At 43.8% G+C, this 19,190-nt stretch overlaps 1 protein-coding gene across 2 annotated transcripts in view; it reads right to left on the bottom strand.

Annotated features, from left to right (window-relative positions):
• LOC124798448 (high affinity cAMP-specific and IBMX-insensitive 3',5'-cyclic phosphodiesterase 8A) overlaps positions 1-19,190 on the bottom strand; it is a 1,735,971-nt gene that overhangs the window by 1,657,471 nt on the left and 59,310 nt on the right. For both annotated transcript variants that reach the window (XM_047261866.1, XM_047261867.1), the window contains exon 2: positions 12,118-12,209. The gene's annotated coding sequence lies outside the window, so the exon portion shown is untranslated. The remainder of the gene's footprint in view (positions 1-12,117; positions 12,210-19,190) is intronic.

Here is a 19,190-nt window from a genome sequence, read left to right as displayed (position 1 = left end):
AAATGGTCTGTGTTAACTGTGTGTCAGTTATTAGGCCCGTTAAATGCATACGCTGAGCACAGGCAACAATATTTATTCAGCAATAACTGAAACGGATACCTCCTGACAGCTGTCACACACATTTATGTGGTAACCACGCGACAAGATTTAACTTTCAGACGAGACTCGAGGAAGTAAAATACTGCAGGAAAGCTGCAGAATAATTTATAGTCATATGCTCCTGTATCCTGTTGGCGCACGGTGGACATCAAGTATATTTACGCAGTTACGTGGTCTCGCCTCCCACCAAATACCGGAGTTGCTCAAACTGAGGGACGCGAACTTCTAGTACAGTTAAGGCGCAGGTGGCTATAACCAGCCCAAGAAAAATCAAGCAGGCAACAGCCTAGTACCATAGATACGACCCCAACGACATCACCAACGTTCAAGGGTAACAATTGTAATGACATTCATTACAGAAACTTATCAGCTTAGGCCGGCCGGAGTGGCCGAGCGGTTCTAGGCGCTACAGTCTGGAACCGTGCGACCGCTACGGTTCGAATCCAGCTTCGGGAATGGATGTGTGTGATGTCCTTAGGTTAGTTAGGTTTAAGTAGTTCTAAGTTCTAGGGGACTGATGACCTCAGAAGTTAAGTCCCACAGTGCTCAGAGCCATTTGAATCATTTATCAGCTTATTTCTTTCAGAATTGTTTTTATTGTCGTCAGTTCAAAGACTAGTTTAATGAAGCTCTGCATGCTGTGTATCCTGAGCAAGCCAGTTTAGCTCTGCATAACTACTGCAATTAACGTCCATTTGAACCCCCTTACTTCACTCAAACTGTGGTCTTCCTCTACAGTCCGCCACCTCTTCCCCCCACTAAGCCTTCCATTATCGGATTGATCTAATCATCTAACATTCAGCACTCTGGTGTAACAATAAATTTCAAAAGCGTCTATTCCTTCCTTGTCTGCACAACTTTTCATTCAACCTCCTCTTCCGTACAGGGCTATATACAGGGTGCCATATTTTGAGAAACGACTTTTGAACACTTAATTTTATATTCAATATTAACAAATTTCTCTTTTGCAGAAATACTTCCCTTGCTACTGTTAGTCTGAATTTTACATCTTCTATACATCGACCATTGTCAGTTACTTTGCTACACTACTAATGCAGTTCATATACTATTTTTCGTGACTCATTTTTAATCTAATTCCCGCACCATCGTGTGTTTTAATTTGTTGTACTTTTATTCGTATTCATCTTAAAATCTGTTCTGAAGACATTGCTGACTCCGTCCAGCTGATCCTCAAAGCCTGTTTCAGTCTCTCACAGAATTACAGTGTCATCGGCGAATACTGCTCCTTGAACTTTGATTCCCTTTCCAAATTTCCGTTTGGTTTCCTTTACTACTTGCTCAGTGGACAGACTGAACAATTTGGGACAAAGGCTACATCTGCGTCGCAGTCACACCTAAATTATTGTCTCCCATGATAATTTCTAACTGTAGTCTGGCTTCCGTACAGCTTGTAGATATCACGTAGGTCCCTATTCCGTCATCGCCGCAACGCTCAGAATTTCAAGCATCGTGTATACTCAATTTCGTCAGAAGCTTTCTCTCAATTTTCATATACTGTGAAACGAGATATGCCTTTCTTCGGCCCATCTTGTAAGATAAGTCATACAGCTAGTGTTGCGTCGCATGTTCATACATTTCTCTGAAACCAAAACTAATCTTTCCCGAGGTCGTCATCTACCAGACTTTCACCAATTAGCACGATCGTCAACATATTTAACATATAGCTGCCAGTAAAACAACAGTTTTCGGAAACGTTTACAAAATCAGCCTTGGTATTGAATTTGTGTGTATTTCTGTATTGGGCCAGTCTCTATCTCCCTCCTTCTTTCCGTCCTTCACCCCGTGTTATATTAGTATAACGGATTATGAGTGTCCCTATATGATTTGGTGTATTACAGTGAAGAGGAAATACATTATTTAAACTACATAAAGTAATAGAAGTACCGACGTTCTTGTATGAAAATGAAAGTTGGACGCTTACTATACAACAGAACGAAAGGGAAGAAGTGCACAGATGCTTTTTCTGAGAGCACCAGTTGACACCACATTGCCTGATACGAAGAGAACAGCAAATACCGGGACTGTATTAAACATATTAATTTCAGTGAAGAGATAGTAAAGTATGTAATCTACATTGCGCAGCACAATTGAAAGGTCACTTTTTTAAATCCCGTAATTGTTTCCCATTGCGACGCAGAAGTTTGAAATTAGGTTAATTTCATCTGTAGCGGCGCAAAACCGTGGCACCCTGCGACGTTTGAAACAGGGAGGCGTGGACACAAGCCAAAAAATGGCCAGAGCTCAGAAGTTCATGTGAGCTGTAAGGTGGGTTAATGGTGTCACATTGGCTCCATATTTCACCACGAGTCTGCCCAGTACCATTGTTGACGTGCCATGTGATGGGAGGGCCATCGTGCCGCCTCTTACACACCTTTGACACCTTCGTTTCACGGATGTAAGATGGCTGTTAGAACCACGCCACCTAGCCTTGAAATCACGTAGGTTTCTTATAGGTGGCTAACGTTTTCAACACACCACCGCTCAAAATCGACTGGAAAATGCCTCAGGAGGCACTATAGAAGGGTATCAATGAGAGCATCCCTTCCCTAGGAGCGTTCATTTTCACACATTTCGCACTTGTAAACGACAGTTGATAGTGCGATGTACAACAGGACGACATTCTTGACAAATTTTGCAATCCCCCACCGGAAGATTAAACCGTTTTCTAAGGACATCGCGGAGCTGCAACACCACGGAATGTGACCTCACCCCTTTGGAGCACATTGTGACCCAAGTTCTGTTTTTGTATACAGTGTTGAGCCATTAGGGACCGTTCAAAACCAAATGGTTCAAATGGCTCTGAGCACTATGGGACTTAACATCTGAGGGTATCAGTCTCCTAGAACTTAGATCTACTTAAACCTAACTAACCTAAGGACATCACACACATCCATGCCCGAGGCAGGATTCGAACCTGCGACCGTAGCGGTCACGCGGTTCCAAACTGAAGCGCTTAGAACCGCACGGCCACACCGGCCGGCCGTTCAAAACCATTCGACGAAATTTTTAACGTGATCCGAAGCAGAACAGCTTGTTCATCGTTTTTCGTAGACTTCTGTGACATGCGCATGGATGGGTGCGACGTTAACACGTACAAAAACGGAAAGGTTCCCTCTAAGATCCTCTCAAGTTCGGAGTCACCCTCGGTGCCATTTTAACTCCTTCACTGGGCTCGTTCGTCAGTCCCTAATCGTAGGCGGGCTAAGCAACCCGCTCCAGATAACCGCCTGCTGGCCACTGCGATATCAGAAAGGCGCTTGAAGAATTGCCTGGCTCGTCGGCGGGTGGAGATTGGTGGATCGATGTCTTTAAGCAGGGACATTTTCATCAAGGTGTGCAAGTGAAATCGATAGAAATAAAGGACTGGGGAGGTCCCTGAAGGAACACTTTCCACATTATTCGCGTGTGCTTCAAAGTCGCACATTACGTACATACACCACAGGAGGGCGGAAAACAATGACACAGAGTAAACACGTTCTCCGCTTCGGTACACGTTCAAATTTTGTTTTTGGGGTTGCGACCCCGCAGTGTCCTTGGAAAGGGTTAGATCGTCTGTGGAGCGTCAGCAGTGGTCTAAGTTTATTAGGAAACTCATCCTGTCGTACATCGCACTGCAAACTGCGTTATCGAGCGCGATATGTGTGAAAACGAATGCTCTTAGCGAAGGGGTGGTTTCATTGACGCCCTTTATGGACCTCCAGAGACCTTTTCGTATTGATTCTGAGAGGTAGATTGTTTTAAATGCTTTTTCTCGGGACCCGTAAGAAACTGCGTGATTTCAGTGCTATGAGTCGTGGTTCTGACCTCCATCTCGTAGTCGTCACACGAAGGGCTGATATGTGGGTCACAAGTGAGGTGACTATCTTCCCTTCGTGTGACACGTCCAAGGTGGCGTTGGAAGGATTGTGGTGGTATCTGGTGTCAATGTGACATCATTAACCCACCTTACAGCTCACATGATCATCTGAGCTCTTGCATGCGTCTACACCTTGCAATCTGAAGCATCACTGAGTCCGAGAACGACGTCACAACGCGGCACGCGTTTTCACCTTTACAGACGACGGTTGGAGGCATGTCTGAACCAAATTTCAAACTTATGCGCTGCAATGGGAGACAATTACGGGTTTCAAGAAACTGATCCTTTAATTGTGTTGCACAGTAAAACGGAAATTGCGTGTAAAAAGAATGCAAGAAAAGGCAACAGTAGCGTCCGAGCTCAACTTAGGAAGCGGGAGGATCAATCTGTCAAAGAAAATCTTGATAAAGCAAAATATTTCATGGCGAAACAAACAATTTTATTCTTGGTGTTATTGGTGCCGATGATTATGTTTTCAAAAGATAACTGTGTAAATGAGAGGTCACATGTTCGATCTCACTCATTAGGACAGAGTCGAATTCAATGAATATTTTGCCAAAACCATATTCAGATCACAATGGAGGCACTGAGAACGATCCAAGACGACCTGTGACGCATTCAGATGATTTATTGTCGCCGAAAGGGGCAAAACGAAGTCGCATGCTGCCATCTAAACCACTTTTGCTCTTTAAAGGCACACTTCAGATAATAACAGAACAACCATATCCTTAGTGGAAAACACTGCAGGCAACATAGTCCGTCGCTGAGATCCCTGGAATGCCTAGCCGTCAGTAGTAGTACAATTGGGGCCTTTCTTCAAGAAATTGAAGCAGGAAATAACATATTTTTGAACATTGCTATTACATGTAAATCTCTTACAATGGGATGAAATAGCATAAACATTAATTGTAAAAGGACAAAGATTCCTGGAAGGAAGATTATGATTTAACGTTCCATCGACGACGAGGTCATAAGAAATCAAGCACAAACTCGGATTGATAAAGGATAGGGAAGGAAACCAGCCGTGCTCTTCCAGAACACCTATCTCATCATTTGCCTCAAGTGACTTAGGAAAGCCACTGCAACCTAATATTGGGTGGTCTAATGGTGATTTGAATCAACATCCTCCTTAATGCGATTCCACTGTCCTACCACTGTGCCATCTCGTTCGGAAAATGCTCCTACGTAGGAGACTACACGTATTGTAAGAATAATGCCACCATCACTATGAACAGGAAAGCAGCTAACAGTGAGTATTGATAGGATACAGAAAAGGAAACAACACCACATATTATTCCGTAAAATTACACGCCCAGGTCACTGCTTGATGAAACTGTTAGGATCTATAGAAAAAGTTGATGAACTTTGATAAAAATCTAAATAGCACTGAATGAATGAGGCAGTGTAGTGGAGGAAAAGGGGGCTAATTTCGATTTAGTACGCAATATTCAGATTTTTAAAATCCCTACAAGAATGAGTATAAAGCAGAGAGATGTAAGACTTCAAGGGGCCTATGAAATAAATTACGAATCAAGGAAGGAACGTTACTGACATGTGTTCTTAGAACACTCCTGTTTAAATTTATTGCTAAAATAATATTGAAGGGAGTAGAGGAAATTTTCAGAATCAGAGTAAAAGTGCAACGCAATCACGCCACTCACATATTTGTACAGATCTTAAGATATGTTATGAGTATTCTTTGGCGAGGACTGCAAGGGATTCTGGTATACAGGACAGAATGAGATTTCACCATCTGTAGAACTTCATCAATATCTTTGGTACGACGATTAAAGTGCCGTTTCACTTTGGACTTCACAGTAACAATATTCGAGGTGAAAATCCCACGTTCCAGCACGCTGCGTGCTGTTTCCTGCGTGGCACACAGCAGGAAAACATTTGTCACCAGGCCGGAAGAGGACTGTCGATGTGATAGTTCCATTGCATGGCGCACCGCTTAATACTGGGCACTACAAAAACAGATGAAACGGCGTATACTGATTGCTCTATTCACTCATAATGAGAATTCATCAGATAAAATATTTTTTATTGAAATTTATATCCTAAGACACAATTTTCTTTCTCAGTACCTGTATGGAATCCGTAGAATGAGGGCCGTGGAGGATAGCGGTGTGTGTGTTGTCCTTAGCGTAAGTTTGATTAAGTAGTGGGTAAGCTTAGGGACTGACGACCTCAGCAGTTTGGTCCCATATGACGTTACTACATTTCCAAATTTTTTGAAATCTCGTGTAAAGTTTGCTGGGATTCGCTAAGTGCTCTCACTCTCAAATACTGGATGAATAAAGTCCGCGTGTTTGTGCGCCGTCGTTACGCTGTCGCAACACAAACACACAGTTTATAATTGTGATAATTGTCTTATTGTGTTAAACTTTTAACGTAGTGTTATATCTTCTAAAGAGCAGAATACGACAGTTTTTAAAATTTTTAGACTCCTTCAGTAACCACGCGAAACATAGAAAATCAATCTTTTGTTGCCACTGGAAGCTGTTAGATGGGCAACCTGGAACTAGTATCGTGTTCCCGGATAATCAGTGCGTAATAGCGACAATATTTTACTTTTGTCATTATTATTATTATTATTATTATTATTATTATACCTAATTTCATTTTGGCTTTTTTATAATTTCATCCCGTATTAATCAGTTAAGTTCTCTTTTCAACAAGATCTATGCCTGTTTCGACGTATTTTACAACATTTTCTCACCGACAAAGACGTAATCAATATATTTTATAAAAGTAAGTGTTCAGTGTGCTTGCCGCTAAAACTCAGAAACGAGTCCCGGTACGGTGAAGGGAGTTATATGGTATGGTAGCCCCCTGTCCCCCATCCATTCAGAATGTTCTCGTTTTTACCTAAAGGGCGTGTTTTGAAGACGTAACGGCTGGGAAGTTTCACTCTATTGAAATTTCTAGAACATTCCAGAACATTCGAGAGTGCTCGAGAACATTGCAGAACGTTCGAGAGCATTCCATAATGTTCCGGAATGATCCACAATGACCCGGGATGTTCTGGGATGTCCGGAACAGTATGGAACATTCGGGAAGATTCCAGAATGTTCGAGAATATCACGGAACATCCCACATCATTGTGGAACGTTCCAAAACACTCTCGAATCTTGTGAAATATTCTGGAACATTCTGAACCATACGAAGCCCTTTTGATGTGTTCTAGAATTCCCCACTGTTTGGGCTATCCATTGGTGGGGGAATCCCGTCGTGGATTCCTGATTTGATATGTATTTTAGACAAGCCGCAAATGAAAAAGGGGATTAGCTCTTGCTAGTCCTGAAGCAAAACGTCGAAAACAAAAGTAGCACCTAAAAAAAAAATCACAGATGAACAGCGCGCAGCATGTTTAATTTCCCGAGGAACGAGAATAAGCAGTGAGAAATAGAGAAACTGAATAACAACGAAATGAACGGCTTAAAGAATCAAGAAAAAACACAAACACGTCGTAATCAGAAAAACGAATAACATCTGCCAAACTCTTAATCCTTAACAAGTACTGCAAATACACTGGTATATGCATGCGTATTCAAATACAGAGATGTGTACACAGGCAGAATAAGGCGCTGCGTTCGGCAACGCTTGTATAAGCGAGGTGTCTGACGCAGTTGTTAGATCGTTTAGTGCAGGTATAATGGAAGGTTATCAAGATTTAAGTGCTGTTATAGTCGCGCGCGAACGATGGGATACAGCATCTCCGAGGTAGCGATAAAGTGGGGATGTTTCTATACGACCATTTCACGAGTGTACCGGGAGTATCAGGAATCCGGTAAAACATCAAACCTCCGACATCGCTGCTTCCGGTAAAAGATCCTGCAAGAACGGGACCAACGACAACTGAAGAGAATTGTTCAACAAAACAAAAGTGCAACCTGTAATACTTATTTTTGACCTATTTTGTATCTATATCGATATTTCTGTGTCAATTTGTAGTACTGCTTATGTATAATGTCGTATCTGTCATGGAAAATCTTTGACTATGTGTACATATTTCAGTTATGTGAACTTTTGAACGATGTTGTTTCAATTATGCTTGTGAATTTAAATAACTACTGAAATGATGTTTATACAGGGTGTTACAAACAGGTACGGCCAAACTTTCAGGAAACAATCCTCACACACAAAGAAAGAAAATATGTTATGTGGACATGTGTCCGGAAACACTTACTTTCCATGTTAGAGCTCATTTTATTACTTCTCTTCAAATCACATTAATCATGGAATGGGAACACACAGCAACAGAACGTACCAGCGCGACTTCAAACACTTCGTTACAGGAAATGTTCAAAATGTCCTCCGTTAGCGAGGATACATGCATCCACCCTCCGTCGCATGGAATCCCTGATGCGCTGATGCAGCCCTGGAGAATGGCGCATTGTATTACAGTCGTCCACAATACGAGCACGAAGAGTCTCTACATTTGATACCGGGGTTGCGTAGACAAGAGCTTTCAAATGCCCCCATAAATGAAAGTCAAGAGGGTTGAGGTCAGGAGAGCGTGGAGGCCATGGAATTGGTCCGCTTCTACCAATCCATCGGTCACCGAATCTGTTGTTGAGAAGCGTACGAACACTTCGAATGAAATGTGCAGGAGCTCCATCGTGCATGAACCACATGTTGTGTCGTGCTTGTAAAGGCACATGTTCTAGCAGCACAGGTAGAGTATCCCGTATGAAATCATGGCGGTGAATCGAGGAAGTACAGTACATACTGACGAAACTAAAACGAGCTCTAACATGGAAATTAAGCGTTTCCGGACACATGTCCACATAACATCTTTTCTTTATTTGTGTGTGAGGAATGTTTCCTGAAAGTTTGGCCGTATCTTTTTGTAAAACTCTGTATAATGTACTACAAATAACTTGGTCCATAGTTCAGGGAATGTAGTGCTGAATGTAAAAGATGTGGGGAAGCGCCGCAGCTACGGAAGTAGCCCTGCGGAGTGGAAAAGGTGTGGCTGGTGCACAAGTGGGAACTCGTCCTTTGTGACGGGTAAGGAGTGTGGTCTGAGCAGTGCTGTATTTAACACCTCGCTAGCACTAGCTGATCATTGTGGCTCATATTCCTGGAGTTTTGAGGCCAGAAGAGTTTAAGGGCAGTATTTAGCGGGCTCGGATGCTGCATTTGGTGATACCATTACCATGGCCTGTTTTTGGCCCTATAAAAATATAATTCCGGCGCCAAGAAGATATGCAGCAGGGCGAAGCCAATAGAATTGCTTTGATTGCACCGCCGCCAGGTTAACACCCCATGCAAATTGCGCCACCAGTGTCACAAGCCTTCCACTAAGCCGCGCGGGGTAGTCACGGCGTTTTGTCGGGGCTCCCCCGGCGGAGGTTCCAATCCTTCCTCCGGCATGGGTGTGTGTATCGTCTTTAGCGTAAGCTAGTTTAAGCTAGATTAAATTGTGTGTAAGCTTATGGACCGATGATCTCAGCAGTTTGGTCCCATAAGATCTTATCAAAAATCTCCAATTTTTTCCTTCCACTAAATTGTTTATATTTGTAAATGGACCAGGTATTTGTGAAATTTGGTTGATTTTAATAATAATCGTGGTGTTGCTAAAAACGCTATCTTACACCGGTGATTATCCCAAACTACAAACCTGGACATGAATCGTATCCTAGTTAATTTAATTCCGAGTGTCCTAAGAGAAAGTGGTTGAACTTGAGTTTAATGTTGTGTTGTCCTTTGCATAGCCAATTATACTTTTTAGTAGGTCAAAAGACTTCTTATCAAAGCACATTTGTTGTTTAAAGTATTTAATTTGTTGTACTTTGCTTGATTAATAATTAATGATGAGAACACTTACCATTTCTCATACATACTGGGATAGTTTTGTTAATGAGCATGGTCCTTCAAACCACGAAAGTTTAAGTTGTCCTCACGTACTAGGCTAGTCAGTTAATGAAGCAAAGCAAAGGCTCCTTCAGAGTGAGTGTAGTTAGATCTGCATTCTGTTTAGTTGCTACAAACCGAGTTTAAGAAAAAACTATTTATTGTGTTATCTATTCTAACGCAAGTTGGTTAATGCAAAGGCATAGAGACCCTGTACTAAGCAATGAAGTTATAGTGTATGATCATTAGCAGACCCCTTGATTTAAATTCAGAATCACTTCAAGCTTTTCCCTGTTCAGTACTGCTACTAGTTTCATGTGCGTCGGTAGTTGGTTTTATAAACTGTTGCATCTAATTCATTTAAGGTACATGTTGTTGAGAGGCATATGTTACAGTTGGCTATCTCTTTGGCCATTTGTTTGTCTGACTTCCAAGTTAGCAATACATTTATCTCCAAGGTTAGGTTACCGTGTTGTCGTGTGAACGGGTATAAAGAAAGAGTTTTGTGTGTGTGTGTGTGTGTTTGTGTGTGTGTGTGTGTGTGTGTGTGTGTGTGTGTGTGTGTGTGTGTCAGGAAGGTTAGGTTAGCCTTAGCACTGCCTTCTACTTTATTACATTGCTTGACACAAGAATGCCTAATTAGGCTGGCAGCCGATATTAATATGTAAAGTTACAACTTGCTTTTGTGCTGGGAGAACGTCTGTTGCTAACCCTCTTGTTTAGTATTGGTTACACTGTGCTGCAGTGTTTCAGAAACGAACCCCAGTTTGATTGTTCTGTTTCCAGTAGGTTATCTCACGATCAGGCAGAGGAATAAAGTTAGCATCGATTGCAGTTTAAGGTAAGAGGTGATACCGTCACAAACCCTTCTGCAAATTGCTGCATATTTCAGTGATGGGCCATCAACAAGTGTGAGCGTGCGAACCATTCAATGAAACACCATAGATAGGAGGCTGTTCAATTTAATGATAAGTTATAGATGTTAGTACATGGATCAAATGTTGAAAATTATTTTGTTATCATTTTCGGATTGAGTTCTTTATTTCAGCTTGTCTTTTTTCTGCACTTGTAATGGAGCAGAAGGCCCACTCGTGTACTCTTGATGACTGCACGACACAAAGCTTTACGCCTCGCCTGGGCCCATTAACATCAACATCGGACTATTGATGACTGGAAATATGATGCCTGGCTGGACGAGTCTCGTTTCAAACTGTATCGAGCGCGTGGACATGTACGGGTATGGAGACAATGTTGTGTCAGCAGGTGACTGTTTAAACCGACAGAGGCTCTGTAATGGTGTGCGGACTCGTGCAGTTGGAGTGATATGGGACGCTTGATACGTGTAGATACGACTCATATACGTGGCATGTACATTAGCATCCTGTCCAATCACCTGCATCCATTCATGTCCATTGTGCTTTCCGACGGACTTGGGAAATTCCAGCAGGACAATGCGACACCTCACACATCCAGAATTTCTACAGAGTTGCTCCAGGAACACCCTCCTGAGTTGAAACACTTTCTCTGGCCATCAAACTCCCCAGACATGAATATTATTGAGCGTATCTAAGAAGCCTTGCAACGATCTTCACCCCCTCGTACTCTTACGGATTTATGAAAAGTCCTGCGGGATTCATGGTGTCAGTTCCTTCCAACACTACTTCAGACATCAGTCGAGTCCATGCCAGGTCGTGCTGCGGCACCTCTGCGTGCTCGCGGGGGCCCTACACGATATAAGGCAGGTGTACCAGTTTCTTTGGCTCTTCAGTGTAGTTTGAATAAGTTTTCAGTATTTTTTTACCTCTTATACTTCAAAGTTTATCGTTTTATTCTTCTTATTCAGTCTTCTTATTCAGTCTTATATCAACTCCCTCAGCGAAGCCGGGTACCCCAACTAGCACAATAAAATTGAGTCCAGAATTTACGTTTTTAATAAATTGAAACTGAAATGGAAAACGATCTTAACATTTATTAATTAATCTGCTTCCGCTGCAAAACAGGTTTTGTGCGAATAGAATTACTGCTTGTTTTTCTTAAAAAAAGATTAGTTCTCTTTTTGGTGAAAATCGTGGAAACACTGGCTATTTGAAGAGCCACAATCTCCAGAACCCGCGCTTTGCGCGGTGAGAACGACTTGAGTGAGTCATCCGCGCGAGCCCCCGCGGAGCTGCGGTGCTGATACGAGGCAGGAAGTGTGTGAAGTCATTGAGAGAGAGAGAGAGAGAGAGAGAGAGAGAGAGAGAGAGAGAGCTGCATCAGCGGCAGCCTGCAGCGCCTACCTTTCTGGATGAATGCAACAAGTGTGGCGGCGGCGGCGGCGGCAGCAGCAGATGGAAAGACAAACAAGGCTCCGTCAATTCTGAAGACGTACCTGCAACACAAGGTGAAACGGCCACGTCAGCCATGCATGCTTTTGTTACAGACTGAACAGCGTCTTGTTCCAAGGCGAGGAAAGTCAGTCCGGGTCAGTCTCTCGTCCCCAGCTTGCTGGTCTCTCTCTCGTCCGCATTTGTTAGGCAGTTAGTGTCTGTCTGTCGTTCAGAATGCTAGTATGTGTGTCGTTCGGATCAACCTTTAAAGCCGGCAAAATGAGAGTCTTTCCACTTCGCTAGAAAGAGAGCTCAGCGAGTGGTCGCCCGGTCGGGCCTTAGTTCCTGCGTCTGAGTCTGAGCGTTAGGCCGCCAGTCTGCTCGAGTTTGCTCAGGCAATGGTCATTGGCGGTAGGATCGATCGGTTGGTCGGTCGCGCACTGAGACACAAGGTGACTTGTCCGTCTTGAGCGTCGGCGCATGTGAGGTCGCCACGTGAGTGTAGTGGGCCGCGGCGTATGGCGAGGATTAGTGACTTCGCGGTCGACACGAGAGCAACAGGAGTCAACCCACGACATCGGTCTGGCCGGTGCGAGCTGCGACGTCGTGAGACGGGAGATCGGAGTGCCTTCCTGCGTCCGTTGAGGCGGCTGAGAGCGGACGGTTTGGGAGAGCGATTTGCGGGTGCTGCGCCAGGTCTTCTCGAGAAATCGCAGTTCATTAGAAGTTAAGTGATTGGTGATATGTTGTTTGATTTACTCTTGCTAAATTCTACTTCTTTTCTTGGTCAGGTCACTAACCGTTTTGCTTTGGGGTCGTCCCACCATTATTCTCCGTTTGCCCACCCGCGGGAAGGTGGTTATTTATAAATTGGGTGGTCCGTTTTTCCCTTGTGGAGTAGGGGTGGGTTAGAGCAACCTGCGGTTCGGGTTGTTCGGTAATCTTCCTATCAATCTGCCGTACGTTAGTAGCTGCCTCTGTCATGTTTGTCGGATTTGGTGTGTTAACGAATTTATTGCTTGGAGTGTAACGATATACCTGAAATATGTTTTTATCGTTGGAAACTATGATATTATTACCTATGATCTTGAGAGGCGGTATCTGTGTACTGTAGAGCATCTTAATTATCGTTTGGCCAACCTTGTAGAATTTTATATAAGATTGCATTTCATAGGCTTTTATTTAAATGATCATTTTAGTATATAAAGTTGCCACCCTTTCACCGTAAACTTTTCTTAGAAGTTAAAATCAAGTTGCACCTTCGGTGGCAAGGTTAATATTTTAATTGTTAGTGTTTTGTACCATTTCCATCCTTCCTACGGGGGGTGCATAGTTTGTGTGCTTGTGTAAATTGTTAAAACTCAATTTAAAGTAATTTGGTGTGTTGCAGATTTGCACCAATGTAGTCTTTCAGAGGCTGTTGTGAGCGGTCGTAACTACGGCCATGTAAAAAGGGAGCTGCAAGGTTCTCTTCCCGAAAGCTCATACAGTAAAAACTTGTTTCTTTCTGCCTATAAATAAATTGTGACTTTGATATTTAGAGGGTGCCTTCTGATTATAATTTTAAATCTGTTTCTTTTAAAAAAAATGCTTTTAGGCACTATTAAAGAGAATAAAATTTCCATTTGTTAAAAGGAATTTGGTTATGATTTCATCAGTTACTCCCTGGCAACTACTTCCATGCTCACATGGTGTGATTAAATGTGTTCTTGATGAACCGCTAGTAAATAAAATAAATTCTTAAGAATATCCTTTGAAAATAAATCACGGTTCATCGCTGAAGGTTAAGAATTCACACAATACAGGATGCGGCGCTGAAATCTGGACAAATTTAAATTCGACGCCATGTTGTAGTTCCACCAGAGGTCGCGGCTGGCGTTCTTGAAAGCCATAGGCATCTATTAATCAGTCAGGACCTCAAAATGGCCGAGATGTTAAGGACAAGTTCGGTGTACAACCGACGAGCCACAATTATGTAAAGTCATCGCGCTGGGCGTACGCCCCGTGAAATAGTTCGATCTCTGGGTACCCGAGATCAATTCATTACGACACTACGGCCAAGTGTAATGCATCGGAGAAGTCTGGGGAAGGCTTTGCTAATCCGCTGACGAAACATCATTCGAGGAATCGCATGTCGCGAACTGCGGCAGTCATCGAAAAAGATCAGGCGCTGATTTCGTAGGACCGGGGGCAATTGCTGAGGAAATTGGCGCCAGTATTGTCAGCGAAGAATGCATCGGGTAGCAGAGGAGGACCTCATACGAGCCATTTAGTCCAAAACTGGCGTTCAGCCTGACCGGGTTGCCTCCAAACGACTTCTCCAACAATTGTGTGGTTGAAGGCATATGCGACACTCATCGGTGAAGAGAACGTGATGGCAATCCTGAGCGGTCCATTCGGCATGTTCTTGAGCCAATCTGTACCGCGCTGCATGGTGTCGTGGTTACAAAGATGGACCTCGCAACGGAAGTCGGGAGTGAAGTTGCCCATCATGCAGCCTATTGCGCACAGTTTGAGTCGTAACAGGATGTCCTGAGGCTGCACGAAAAGCATCATTCAACATGGTGCCGTTGCTTTCAGGGTTCCTCCAAGCCATAATCCGTAGGTAGCGGTCATGCACCCGCAGTAGTAGCCCTTGGGCTACCTGAGCGAGGCATGTCATCGACAGCTCCTGTCTCTCTGTATCTCCTCCATGTCCGATCAACATCGCTTTGGTTCACTCCGAGACACCTGGACACTACCCTTGTTGAGAGCCCTTCCTGGCACAAAGTAACAATGCGAACGCGATGGAACCGCGTTATTGACTGTCTAGGCATGGTTGAACTACAGACAACACGAGCCGTGTACCTCCTTCCTGGTGGAATGACTGGAAGTGATTGGCAGTCGGACCCCCTCCATCTAATAGGCGCTGCTCATACATGGTTGTTTACATCTTTGGGCGGGTTTAGTGAAATCTCTGAACAGTCAAAGGGACTCTATGGAGCACGCATATTAGATCAGAAACGAAGATCGGGATTTTTGAAACTATTGTAGAAAGTACAGCAACGTATGGCGCAGAAACTTGGGAAATAACTGAAATAATTAAGAGCAGCTTAGTGACAATGGAGGTGGGATTTTGGGGTGTTGCTGTAGGTTGACATTCTGGAATAAAATTAAGAAATTCTTCGGAAAAATGAATATGAGATCAATATAATGAAAATGATCAGAGCAAAAGGAAAGATGAGAATGAGATGGAGATGAGATGGACATGTATGCCGTTTGGGTGAGGACAGATGGTCTAACGCAGTGGTTAGCACTGTGGACTCGTATTTGGGAGGACGACAGTTCGAACCCGCACCTGGCCACTTTGATTTCCCTAAATCGCTTAAGGCAAATGCATGAATAGTTCCTTCGAAAGGGCACGGCCGCTTTCCTTCTCCAGCCTTTCATGATCCGAGAGTGTGCTCCGACTCTAATGACTTCGTTGTCTGCACGGCTTTAAACACTAAACTCCTCCTACCACAGGGGGCCTATGAAGATGAAAGAATGGCTCCCAGCTAATAGATGAAGGGGAAGGCCGGAAACAACATGGGAAGAGCGAGGCAGAAGTATTTCAGAGAGGAATTTGCAAGAGGAAGATTGGAAAAATAGGAGGCTTCGCAAAGTAGGGTACGAGAAACAACTGTAATGTCGCATTAAATTACAATAAAAGAAACGTTAAAATGCTTTCAGTAATTATTTAATTCCGTCCGTTTACTTAAGAGGAAAAAAACATGCATCGTCACGAAACTGACAAGTACTCATCTCAATCAGAAAAAAATGTGTATACATATTGTCAACATTTGCCGCCATTCCAATACCATTCTGCTGAAAAATGTCATCACTATCTGGGAAGACATAAACATGAAAGACGCAAAATGTTCACGTCGCCCACAGCTGTCAAAGTGCCCATGGAAGCAGAGGTGAATGTCCCCGTCTCCAACGGACTGCGTTCGTGGCTCGGCGCCTGTATGGAGCAGTCGTTTGCCAGGATTATGGCGTATCCAGACAAGACCATCGACATGTTGAAACAAGGTATGTGATTCATCTGACCCGTTTACACGTTTCCACTGATACACGGTCCTCCCTCGATATATCCGTGCCCACTACTGTTGAAGTGCTGAGACGAGATCTGTTATTTCAATGAATATTGAGCTTTTACCGCAAAATATTTGCTAGCCAAAATCGCATACAGGAAATGTGGTAATTAGTTTCGATCGTTACCGGTCATCTACAGATCGAAGTACATACAGCAGTGTCTAAGATAAGAGGAAGATCAAAACTAGTTATCACATTTCCCAAATGTGATCTTGGGTAATTAAGATTTTACAAAAGTAATCAACATTTTCCACAACTTTACTGTTGTTGGACGAATAAGGGAACATGTAGGGGTCGTCTACTGTGGAGACTCGTGTTAAACGAAGTGCGCTGAACGTGCCCTTATGCCTGCACCAGCACTGTACCCATCAATTGAATTTGTCTACAGCCGCCTAATTGAGATGTTATTTTGACTACCAGTTTCGCGCACTCCACTATGCCTATTCCATCTTCAGGCCCAAATGCATCTTCTAAAAATAAACGATATTGTCATACAGTACCACATATTCCTGGATGTACTGAATTCAAAACCGAATCCCTAGTACTTCATTCGAAAACTTGATTGAAACTCCTATTTTTGAGAGATGTGTATGGGGTCTGGAGATGGCATAGTGGAATGCTGAAAGTGGTAGTCAAAATAAAATAAAATAAAATAAGATCTCAATTATACGGCTGTTGGCAAATTTCATTGATAGTCAACGTCCCATATCCTGTCTGATAGGGCGTGAAAGCCTCCAAACTTTACGTTCTGTAATATGACGTGGGGATACAAAACGTGTCGTCTACTCTTGTTTTTACCGTCCTCCAACGACAAAAGTATCACACTAAAAGTCGGCCATTCGCCGTTTCCTAGATGCTCGTTCGCAGGCGTTGGATCACAAAAATCTACGCTTGAAAGCGGTAATGCAAGGTAATTATTTGCAATATTAAATAGGAAACACTTGCCGGAAGTTTTGGAAAATGTTAATTTCGTCACGACCCGGCTTTCCGCTGCTTATACCAACGACAGCAGACAACTGAGTATTGCAAACACAAATAAAATGGTGAGGTTCAAATGGCTCTAAGCACTATGGGACTTAACATCTGACTTAGAACTACTTAAACCTACCTAACCTAAGGACATCAGAAACATCCATGCCAGAGGCAGGATTCGAACCTGCGTCCGTAGCAGCATCGCGGTTCCGGACTGAAGCGCCTAGAACCGCTCGGCCACAGCTGCCGGCTAAAATGGTGTGCTATCTATGTAGATATTACTCATGCAGACAGGCAAGATAAAAAAAAAAAGAAACGCTGTATTTACAAAGGAAAGTATTACATTTTTATGACAAGCAGTTGTAGTTACATTTAAATAAAACCTAAAAATAAAGTTTTCTTTGTGGATTTGGTTACTGACAGAAGTCGACGATTTTAATGTAAGATGAAGAACCACAGTACAATGTGTTTTTATTCCACAGGATGTCCCAGACGTGTTGCTGCAAACTTTCACGGGTTGTACATGGCCTCTTGAAAAACAAAGCGAGGATAGGAACTCGTGTCCAGGAACGTCGTCCAACGACGCTGCGGAGCGTCGAAGTTGCAGGCGATGGCGCCTACCACTAGGCTGCCCCTCGGCAGCAGATGCGACTTTGTTCGCTGACAGATCATAACATAAGATCTCACAATGTTCCCTGTTCTGAAAGTATCTTCGCGTTTGCTGCCGGATCCTAAAATCAACTTGACTCGATATTTCGGCGATCCAACGTCACCATCTTCAGGAGAATGCTGCTTCTGCTTATGAGTCCCGCTGAGAACTGACGCCAGGCTTTTTTTTCTTTTTCTTTGTTGTAAATTCATTCTGCGTACGAGGCGCGCCGGCAGCGGCCTACATATGCCGCTCTTCGGCCAATAGATACAACAGATAGACATAGAAGACATAGAACATAAAAAGCATGGTAATACATGATGATGATCATTACACGATAGATTAGAAGCCGTTCAATGAAAGGCACTGTATACACAAAGGTAGTCATCAGTAGAACAGAAGAAGACATCCAGCTGGAGGCACGAATGTAGGAGGACACTGAAGAAAACACTGTAGCACAAAAAGAAGAAACCCTGACGCACAGAAACACTGGTGACGATCAGTGGCGAAGCACTCACAGACACACCGATGAAAGGGGGGTGGGGAGGCTGCCTCTGGGTGAAAGGGAAAGATAGCAGGGCACGGTAAGGTGGGGGGGGGGGGGATGGAGGCAGTGGGAGAAAGAAGTTTGAGTGTGAGGTAGGGGAGATGGGAGTGGTTGGAATCCCAGGGAGGGGGCGGAGTGGGAGACGTGGGAGAGAGGAGAGGGGGGAGAAAGGAAGGTGAGGAGGGAGAGAGGGAGCCCTGGGGGAAAAAGGGGGGGGCTGGAAGGGGAGAGTCAGATCTGGTAGGAGGGATAGTTGGAGGAAATAAGGATATGATCGGGGGTTGGGGGGGGGGGGGGGAGGGTTGGCAGAAGCCACCTTCGACAAGGGTACTGGGATTGTGACAGACACCAGGCTGCAAATCAACGTCCTATATAAGGCACCGTTCAGTAGCGCATGCGCCGCCCATCACGGTTGTTGTCTCCAGGACTGGGAGGTGGCGCTGCCCTTAGTAGAATGCTGGCGGCAACGATATATCACACTCAGGGCCGCACCGAATAACTTTCAATTTTGATGCGGGATAGTACAGGATGCCACGTCCTGCTAAGAGGAAATCATTGTCTCTGTTAATTAAATTATCCGCCAACCTAATTTCAATCGTCTCTTTACACATACCGTTCCAAAAACCAGAAATGTTGGCAACTACCACCGTTTCGTCAAATATCATCCGTGTGCCACATTTAAGCAGTATTCTGCTACTGCCGATTTCTCCGTACCACAGTTTCGTCAAATTTCATCCGTGTCCCTCATTTAAGCAGTAT

The sequence above is a fragment of the Schistocerca piceifrons genome, chromosome 5 (assembly GCF_021461385.2).
Source record: "Schistocerca piceifrons isolate TAMUIC-IGC-003096 chromosome 5, iqSchPice1.1, whole genome shotgun sequence".
Lineage (NCBI taxonomy): Eukaryota > Metazoa > Arthropoda > Insecta > Orthoptera > Acrididae > Schistocerca > Schistocerca piceifrons.
This window is presented reverse-complemented; position numbering and strand designations above follow the sequence as displayed.